Here is a 10,228-nt window from a genome sequence, read left to right on the forward strand (position 1 = left end):
AAAGTGCTACCAAGCTGGTTTCCAAGATGTATTTTCCACCCACCTTTGGCTTGCACTTGGAAAACCATTAATCATGTTTGGGCTCAGCGCCATCCAAGGGTCTTGATTCAGCGTAGTGAGAGTGGATGAAAACTTTACTGCTGATTTCAGTAGAAATAATTGTTTTGTTCCAGCCTGGGTAATACAGGTGGGGTACACTGGGCCCTAGGGCTCTACAGATCAACGCTGCTCCATCTGAACCTCCTCCAACAATTCCAGGGCAGCAGGCAGCCAGTTGGAGCCGGCACATCTGCAGCTCAGATGCAAACCTCTTGGAGAAGAGGTGGATGTCAAAATACCACTAGAAAAGCTTTTGCTGCTAAATAATTCCAGCATAAACAGCAACCGTGAATGAGTTGACAAAGTGGGCAAAGGAGAAGCAGGTTCAGAAATCCAGCAATAATAGGAATGGCGTTGGATTTGATGCTGCTAAGCAATATTCTCCTTCCTGCACCCTCACGCTGCTCAGTGACAAGGTGTCAGCATTTCTGACTCACAAAGAGACTCCAGCTTGCACAGGACAGCAGGAAGCACTGTGGAGGTAGGATGAGGATTTAATACTTTTTTGGGGAAAGCTCTCCTAGAATCATAGGGACTTTAAAGATCATCTTGTTCCATAACCCTGCTATGGTCAGGGACACCTTCCACTATCCCACGTTTCTCCAAGCTCTGTCCAAGCTGGCCTTGAACACTTCCAGAGATGGGGCATCCACACCTTCTCCAGGCAGTTGTGCCAGGGCCTCACCAGCCTCATAGTAAAAAATTTCTTCTGAGTTTGTATTCTAAATGTACCCTCCTTCATCTTAAATTCTGCCCAAAATTCCCTGTTTCCCAGTGATTTCAGCCCTGACAAACTGGTAAGGGAGAAGTTCAAGAGGCACTGCAGCTCCTGAGAGGTCTAGCTCTCAAAAATACATTTTCTTGGTTTCTGCTTCAGTTTTCTTCTACAAACAGCACTCCTTGGCATGGGGTTAATGTAGGGAAAATGCCCTGTAAAGAGCAACCACTGTCATGGAGTTGGGAGAGAAAAGACAAGTCCCTGTGATTTGAAAGGTACTAGAGCATCCCTGCTATGGCTGAGTGTGTAAGGAGAAGGAATGAGGTATTTGGGGGTGTCTGGGGTATTCCCATGGGGAAATGACTCCTCTGTTCAAGAGAAAAATGCTGTAGAGAACAACTGGGCAATTTCTGGTGTTTCCTTGTGGGGGTGGATTCTGGTGAGTGAACCTCCAGGCTGGACCCTGCCAGCCCCAGGATCCCATAAACCTGAGACCTTCCCTCACTGCTCGGTCTCCTCCAGCCTCACCATAAGCAGATAAATTACTGAGACCTTCAAGGGCTTTGTGTTAACTCATGGACACCGTGGGCTAGGAACAACTGGGACCACACAGCCAGAATCACATCCAGGTACTGAGTCACTTTCAGAGAAATCCATCAACAGCCAGGCTCTGGGGAAGGAGAACAACCTGGAGAGAGCCAGTCTGCAGGGAAATGCAGTTTGCAGGCTGACATCACTGCTCCTGTTTGCCCAGTGAGGCGATGACCACCGAGTCCGTGTGATTTAGCAATTATTCCCCAGGGCTGAAATCTGATACTGAAATCTCAGTTTAATCATCATAGTGATTCGAGTGGGGTATTTTTTTCCCATTTTTTGTGCTTTCTGTGTAGCAGGGGTGGTATTTCAGGCAGAGATGGGCATCCCTCAAAATGCTTCTGCATTTGGAACTCTCATCCCTTCCCCTTCCACAGAAGCCCTGGATGGTGAGTGTAGAAACACTGGCACAAAACCTGTCCCCCCACCAAGGCCAGCACAGGGATGTTTTACCCAAAGCCAGGAGCCTCACTGCTATTTTGGGAGCAACCCTTGCCAGTGTCTCTCCTCAGGGCCCCATGCTCCTGGCAGCCCAAGGTGAGGAAGCTGCCAGCAAGGACCAATTCCTGGCGTGATGGGGCAGAGCCTGGAGGAAGCACGACAAGTGCAGGAGAAACCAGAGCTGTCACAGCTGGTTACAGCTGCCTGCCCTGAGCTTGAGTTGCTTTGAATCTCCCTTGGATGCTTTGAAAAAGAACCTGTGGCTCACTGGCTCCTATTGTAAGTCTGAAGGACCATCCCAACCTCCCCAAAACTGTCTGTCTGCTTCCAGGCTGCACTTTGCTTTTACATTTTTGTAAAAGCAAAGGTTTTTGCAGCAAGGCAGGTTGCTCTGTCCTGCTGCTTAGAGGCTGCACTTTGCTTTTACATTTTTCTAGCCAATCCTCCACCCAGTCCCTGCTTCTCTCCAACTCAGCTGCTCACCCCAAAGTAAGGATCCAATGCAAGGATCCAAAGCATGCACTCATGTGATGAGTTACACTTTGGAAAACCTTCCTAACCCTGCTTCTTCCAGACTGGAAATGGATGGGAAACCTTGGACATGCAGCTTGTGGAAGGAGTTCAGCTGGGCCACAGTGAGGATTGCATAAAGAAAGAAAATAAAAACAGGGATTTGGGGGGTTTTAAGTCTCTGCTTGAAGGGACAGTAAAAGCCAGAGGTGAGGGAGAAGGCTGGAAAATCCCAAGGAAGGTTCTACTTAGGGCTGAAGTCCAAGAGTTTGTCAAACATAAACGTTGTTCGAGGTTGAGTCTCAAGAGGCTCCTCAGGGACGGGGAGCCCTGGACAGATGTGCACTCCCGGATCCAGCTGTGCCACTGGACATGCTCCTCCTCCAGCCTTTCCTCCCCACCCCCCAGCTGCTCCAGCCCTTTCAACACAGAGCAGCATTGCTCATTGGAGCAGATTTGGGGTCAGAATGATACTTCCACAGACACCGTGACGCAGACTGTCCTGTGCTGCTGGGGATGGTGACAATTAGCCGGGGCACAGTGACATTTCCAGCTGGCACAGCCCTCTGCAGGATGGACATCTGCCCGTGGATGGAAAATATAGGGAGGCAACCACGTGGAAGCCTTTTGAGACAGCTAAGAATTGCTGGGAGGAGGACAGTCAGACAGGCAGCACAACGGGTTGGTCTTCACTGAAGGATTAAGAGGGGATTTACACCCAAAAAGGAAGTGGGAAGGTAAGTGAGGAAGAAAAAGACACTATTGAGAAGCCCCAAGGGCCAATATTCTGAATGATCCTTAAAACCCTCTTCTCCAAGTGCAGGGAGAAAGAGGAAAAAGGCATTCTTGAGACACTTTATATTTAAGAAACCAATCTGTGTGGGTTGCAGACATCCAGTATTCATTCTCAGTTGCTAACAACAGGTTTCTTTAATGAACATATTGATCCTTGGGTGTTGCATTTTAAAATCCTTGGCCAATGTGATCCTGAGAGGCAGAAGAAGGGAAATGAGGTGGTGATTTAAAACAAAGAAGGGGAGAATATAATTCTGGCAATCACCAGCCTATAAAAGTAGCAGAACAAATATTCTCTAAAAAATCATGATGAAATATTTAGAGCTTGGTTCTGTCCACACAATAGTGTCAATGGGGAGAAAATTTGCAGAAGCCAGATGCTGAATAAAATTACCATGAGACAACAGTCAGACTCAAGGGATGACGGGCACAGAAAACTGCCAGTTTTCTTCTTTTCCAACTTTTTTTGGTGCAAAGAGAAATGCCATTAGAGAACGGCATGGCCAAAGGATGAAAGCAGTGCAGCCTTTTATGAACATGTGTTTTTATTTTGACTAATGTATTTTGCTTCTTTGTCTTAGGAAATACAAAAATTAGGGGAAAAAAAGCCTTGGTCTGAAATGTGGTTTGTACAAACTGAAAACACATTGGGATGCAGTCAGTAATCCTAAACAGGAGTGGGCTACATGGAGCAAGGCCCAGTTACCAGGGCAGAACAACAGTCAGGGCTAAAGGTCAAGCTTCATTAACATCTTTGCTAATGATCTGGAAGGGCAATGCATAAAATGAGATACACAGAGGATGGTCAATTTGAAGCAGTTTGGTAAATAATAAGGAATTGTCTCTGGTTTTCTTGCAAACACCTGGAAATTTCCATCCAATATCAAGCGGTGTTGAGCACGCTGAAACATCTCCTCTCGCTGAGTGACATCTCCATTACTCACCACTTAGCCCACTCAGTGTCTCTTTTTAACCCTCCCAATTTACTTATGGGCATATTTCCCAGGTCTTGCTGCAGACCCAGCCCTGGGTTGATATTTAGAGAGACATTTCTGGAGCAAACAAAGCAGCCCAGCACACGCAGACGCCTTCTCCAGGCTCATTCTCCTTTCCCCACCTGCAATGAACGCTGCTGGAAAGGATGATGATGATGAGCACTGTGCCTTCAAACGTGTGTCCCACCCTACTTCTCCTCCAGTGCTCCAACACAGCGTGGCTTTAACTGGTCCCCCCAGCTGCCTCAAGGTCTGTGCTGGCCTCATGTTCCTCTGGCCGCCTCCTCTTTGCACTATTTGGGTGATTCACGGCTGTTGCTCAAGACCTTTCCATCCGTGAGGGCTTGAGCAACAGCCGTGAGTTGCTGGAGTGGCCTGATCCAGGTCCCTGGAGCACTGAGCTGAGCTCTCTGGGCCGTCAGGAGACAGGGAGCAGCAGGGGACAGGGACCTGGGAGCATCTGTGTGCTCTCTAAGCAGGCTAGAAGGACACAGGATGTTTCTGGGGAGGATTTCATGGCTTTTTGTCTTTTCTCACAGAACAAGCTCAGTGGTGTAAGGGAATCAGAGAATGTTTTACCCTCAGTAGGGGAACCAGGAGTCACTGTGGGAAGGGGACTCCTTCATCTGTCAATCTTCTCAGGACCTGCTGGGGAGGGAGAGAGGAAAGAGGTGAGGATTGCAGGAGAAGTGGTTTTCACCTACATTTTCTACGGTCCCAAAACCTCATTCTCTCTCCTGGCTGTGTCTGCCTGTGACAGAGCATGACCAGTTGTCCTTGGGGCTGCAGCACTGTGCAGACACCAGCAGCACAAAGAAGCAGAAGGCCTGAAGAAGGGAGGGACACAAAACATTGACACTCTCGGGTCTGCAGGTGTGGTGGGATCTGGTCCTCACGAGGTGCATTTTGCAATTCCAGAGCTTTAAAAAAGCTTTGGACAGGAAGTAGGGGTTTCCAACTCTATCATCACCCACTGGAATTCTTGAGTGCCCTTGAGGTAGAGGAGGAAGAAGCTTGAAGAGAGCAGAAATAATGGATACAGTGACTGATGAGGGGACCATGAGCAAAATTACCAGGGCTGGGGTCTGGTTGGGTCAGCTGTGGAGGCTGTACCCTGCACAAGGCAGGAGCAGGCGGCGTGGGGTAAAACTTTCTGGAGAGACAATATTTATCCAGTTTGGTTTGAGACTGTTTGAAGCCGCTGTATAATTTGCTCCCAAACAACCAAACAAACAGAGGAAAAAGAAATGCATGTGAATGGATCCAAATGTCTCCTTATGGTGTGGGGTTTCTTCCCTTCTTTTTTTTTTTTTCTTAATGAAATTTGTGGATTTGACATTTGCAGCACGTCAGGGCTAATTTTAGGAATTATTTTCTTTTAAAAAAACAGCTGGGGGGTGGGGTTGCAAAAGATAATACATGATCTTCATCCCCAAAGGCTGAACTTCTGGCTTTCCTGCCAGAGAAGCAGCAATCCCTAGGGTGGGAGGGCAGGCTGTCAGCAAGGCCCTCCAACCAAGCCATGATCCTTGAGCAGGGCAGGGGACCAAAGAAAAATTCTGCTTCCAAGCAAGGGAAGCAGTGTGGCCTTCCCAGAGAAAGCAGCTCCAGGATGACCAGAAGCTGGTGGGGCCTGCTGTCTGGTACCTCCTTGTCCCTCCCAGCCTCCAAGGGACCTCCTGGCTCAGCAGGGACAGCACAAAGCACAGCTGAGCCTGTCCCCTCCCTCCATGCTGCTCTCCTGGGCCATGCTGGAATTGGCCGCGGGCACCTCGTTCTCTGACTGACTCAGCCCTTATATCTGGGGAATTTATGGCTTTTCCTTCCTGCCAGCCTTAGTAAATAACCCTGTCATCTGACTGGCTTTTGGGAACTGACCAGGAGCAGGAGCCTTGCCGGCAGGCGGAGAGAAGGATCTGCACCCAAGCAGGGCTGGGGGTCCCCAGCAGGGCCCTCAGTTCTGGCATCACTGTCCCCTCCACTGTGGAACCCTCACTGTCCCCAGTGAGATCCTAATCCATGGCACCACATTCCTGGTTGGATCCATGGCATCAAAATCCCCAGCAGAATGCAGAGCCAGGACCAGGGGGTCTAACCCAAAATGTTTCTCCATTCAGGAAGGGGAACAGTGGGCACAGCTGTGCTCTCACACCTGTGGGATTTGGCTTTTATTTTCCTTTTTCTTGGAACATCATCCATGAAACTAGAAAGAGGACAGGAGGGGGTGGGGGGATTGAGACCATGGAGTAAGCAGATCTCCATCAGCCATGTCCTTCAGCACTGCTGGTACCTCCTTTGCTCCCTCATTCACCCAGAGGGAGCTGCCCAGGGAGAGAGATGCTTTCACCCAGGGCATCCCAAAGAGCCAGGGGCTCCAGTGGGCTGAGCAGAGCAGGGAGACCCAGGTTCTGCCTGGTGGACACCTCATTGCTCCAGGACAGACCAAAGTCACCTCCACAGATTCCCCATGGCCAATTTGGGCATCCTGGCTTGCCCCCTGGAGGCGGCCCCAAGCACTTGGATGGAGGCAATCAAAACGATGCTGGCAGCAATGAGTATGAGGATGAGCTGATGGAGAAGTTTGAGCACTTTTGAAGGTCTGTGAGGAGAAATATGCACTTTTGGGATGTTGAAGCAGCGCTTTTGGATAGATGGGACCATGCTGGACTGGGGATGGGATGAGCCTGAACTTAAATCCAGTGTCTAAGAGGAGGCGTGTCCCAGGACGGATGCTTATCCATCCCAGAGCACTTTCTCCCATTAGGCACCTCAAAGTTAATGGGAATTTTGAGTAGGAAGATCAGAGAAGTGTTTTAACTCCCTGTGCTGAGGGAGGTCAGGCTGAGCCTTGGGGACTGCTGTGGAAACTGCCATCCCTGTGCCAGGAATTATGTGCTGCATCCTCCTGGCATGGGCGTGGGGAAATTCCTCTTCCTTCCTGGCCTTCCTCTTCCCTGTCATCACCTCGGCAGGCTTTGAAGACTGCTCCAACTCAGGGTCTCTGCTCCTTGTATCATTTATGGAGCCTGGATGCCAATGAAATGCTATCAGGCAATGCGTGCCATCTCTCCATCCCCCTTTCCAGGAGTTTGCCCTTTGGAGGGTCTTCTAAGCAGCCCTCCAAGAAGAGCTCCTCACAACAAGACTTTTCCCTGTTCTCCTCAGCATCCTCACATTACCTGTCACCAAGGCTGCCATTCTCTATTTAACAGCCCCACAGCCCCCAAATCCCTCTCCTCCCTGCCATGGGGCTGCACAATGAGCTCAGCTGGGGAACTGATCCAGCACAGAATAACCTTGCAAATAAAAACCCTCCCCAGGCCCTGCTGGGACAGCACGGCTGCTGGGGAAATGTTCCTGGGTAATTTAAGAGTGAGGGCTGTCATATCCCTGCATCCACAGAATGGTTTGAGTTTGAAAGCAACTTAAAGATCACCTACTCCCACCCCCTCTGCCACGGGCAGGGACACCTTCCATGAGAAGCAGCCCTGTGCTACTCCTAGAAGGCTTCAGCACACAGTGAATTGGAGGAATACCATGGAACAAGAGCTGACCTCCAGGCCCTGGAGTACCTGTGTGTACTCTTGGGAGCTGGGCTGCAAAGGTGTAAAATACCCTCTGTCTCATGGCTGAGCATTATTTTACCTTCTCGTGGATGTTGAGCAGCTGATAGCACATAATTAGTTTCCTGTCCAGTGTGCACTTATCTGTGTGTTCTCTGCATTGGGTGGAGAGGTCATAAATCAAAAGCTCTCAAGAACTCTTCTGTCCCAAAGTGCTTTCGTGGGCAAGCAATCCCCAAGAGGCCCCAGAGCAGTGATTAATAGCACCCATCTCTCTGTTTGGGCTGGTTTAGGGCAGCCTGAGTTACTGTTCTCACTGAGAAATTCGTAGGTTGGCACAATTTCTCACCCCCAGAAAGCTCAAAGCAGCAAATCCTTGTGAAACACCAGAGTCAAAAATAAGTGAATAAATAAAAAGTGCTGCTGGGAGCCTGATGGAGACCCCGCAAGACAAAAATTGTAAAGACAATCTGCAAATTGCCACTCTGGACCAAGCTGCGGAGGCAGCCTCTAATCACTATCCTGATGTAGGGCTGCCTTAGTCATCCTTTATTGATTCCCTTTTCTGTGAATCATCAGCTCCTCGCGGGGAAGGGCTCTCCAGCTCCCCGGCTCGGAGAGACACAAATTACCAGGGAGCAGCACGTAAACAGGAGCGGGAGAGAGGAGATGCCGACGGAGATGCCCTGGGTCATGTGCCCCGCAATTTGGGAAGGCGATTAGAGCTGCTAACCAGGAAAAAAAAAAAAATTAAAATTGAATTTTCAGTGGGAAAATGAGCCGGGTGAAAGGTAGCAGGCACGCAGAGGAGGCTGCTGGTCTTCTCCACGAGGGAAAGTCACCTCCTGTTCACTTTCCAGGGTGCAGCAGGGAAGGGGTTTCTCCCTTTGATCAAGCACTCTTATTTAATCAGGTGAGAGGCTACTCAAGTCTGAAGCAGCGGGAGCACGTCGGGAGCAGTGATTTGAGGTCACCTACATCTCTCCAACCTGCTCTAAAGCCCTTTGAGTCATCCACGCCCTATCCCACCTGACCCATCCCCTCCCCTGCTCTTCCCGGGAGATTGCTCAGTCGCAAGAGCCGAAATTTCCTCTGCTTGCCCCGTGGCCACCTTTGCTCTGACTGTGCACGGAGCAAGACGGGGCACTGAGGAAGGGTTTTGACCTTCGGGGGGGATCACAAGGAGTGCAGCTCCGGTCGGCTCTGCTGGCTCTGGCGCTGGGCACAGCCGGCCTCGGGAGCGGCTGCAGAGCATCCCTGGCGCTCTGCAAACACAAACTGCAGCAGCAACACCGCGGGGGGAGGAACGGGGGGTGCCAGCCAAAAAACCGGGCTGGCTTCCTAAACGCTGAGGGCTGTGTCCTTGCCATTAACCCCCAGGACGTGGGAAGGGCTGGAGTCCATCCCTGCTCCAGCCTGGGTTTGTTCTCCTGCCTTGCCGGGGAGGCAGATGCCGCTGCAAGAGCGAGGCAGGCGGCTCCCCTGCAATCCAGAGCGGAGCGAAGGCGAGCAGGCGCTTCCGCTGCCAGGGAACGAGCTTGAAAGGGATCCAGCGGATAAAGAGATATTCAAAGTTCAGCTAATGAGTGAGATGAGTCACTGGCTCAACGAGACAAAGGTTAGGCTGGAAAATAAAAGCCCTCGCTGCAAGGAGCGGGGCTGGTGGGGATGCAGAAGGCAGAGGATGGGGCGCAGCTAAAAGCAGAAAGTGCTGACAGGGGCAGAGGGGCAAAGCAGCGGCTGTGGCTCGGTTGTGACCTCGCGTTTGCCCCAGATTTGGCCCAGGATGAGTGCAGGGAAGCTGGGATGGTGGCCGTGGATGTTCAGGCACATGGCAGCTCCCTCCAGCAGCCCTTCCAGCCCCTCTCTGGGGTGAAGCACAGCTGTTTGGGGGCCCAAGTTGTTTGCAAATGAAACACAACAGCCCTTCCTTCACCACCCAGCGCTGATGAGAAGGGACAGGGGATGGTCAGACCTCAAAAAACACACTAATTAATCACTGGGAAGCATCAGCCTACTTCCAATGCTCTCGTTGTTACCACTGTGCCCAAAGAGGAGAAATACTGTGGTAAGTGTGGGTCCTGCTCCAAACCATCCCGAAAATGAGGACAGGAAAACCATCACCTTCCTGCTCCTTGAAGGTGCTGGTCTGGGGGTACCCAAAATCCTGTTAGAGCACCCCTGTGTCAATGCTGAGCAAAACAGAAGAGAAGTTCCTCTCTCCCCATGGTCTTTTACAGTCCAGAAACCAAAAAGCTGCAGCTTATAGACAGCACAGAAGGGGTACATGTGCCATGGGGCAGGTGTAGTGCTGAGGGACTTTCCTAGAGATTTTTGGATGGGCTTTTATTTCCTTCCCAACCAGGTTCATCCCGGGCCAGCTGAGTTGCCACCTGAACTGCTACACTGAAAAAACATTCCCCTCCTCCTGAGAAAGTGAGAAAAAGAGAAATGGGAAAGGATGTCATGCAAATATTAAATTGACTGCATTTTTGATTGATTTATTTTTATGG

The sequence above is a fragment of the Passer domesticus genome, chromosome 5, assembly GCF_036417665.1.
Source record: "Passer domesticus isolate bPasDom1 chromosome 5, bPasDom1.hap1, whole genome shotgun sequence".
Classification (NCBI taxonomy): domain Eukaryota; kingdom Metazoa; phylum Chordata; class Aves; order Passeriformes; family Passeridae; genus Passer; species Passer domesticus.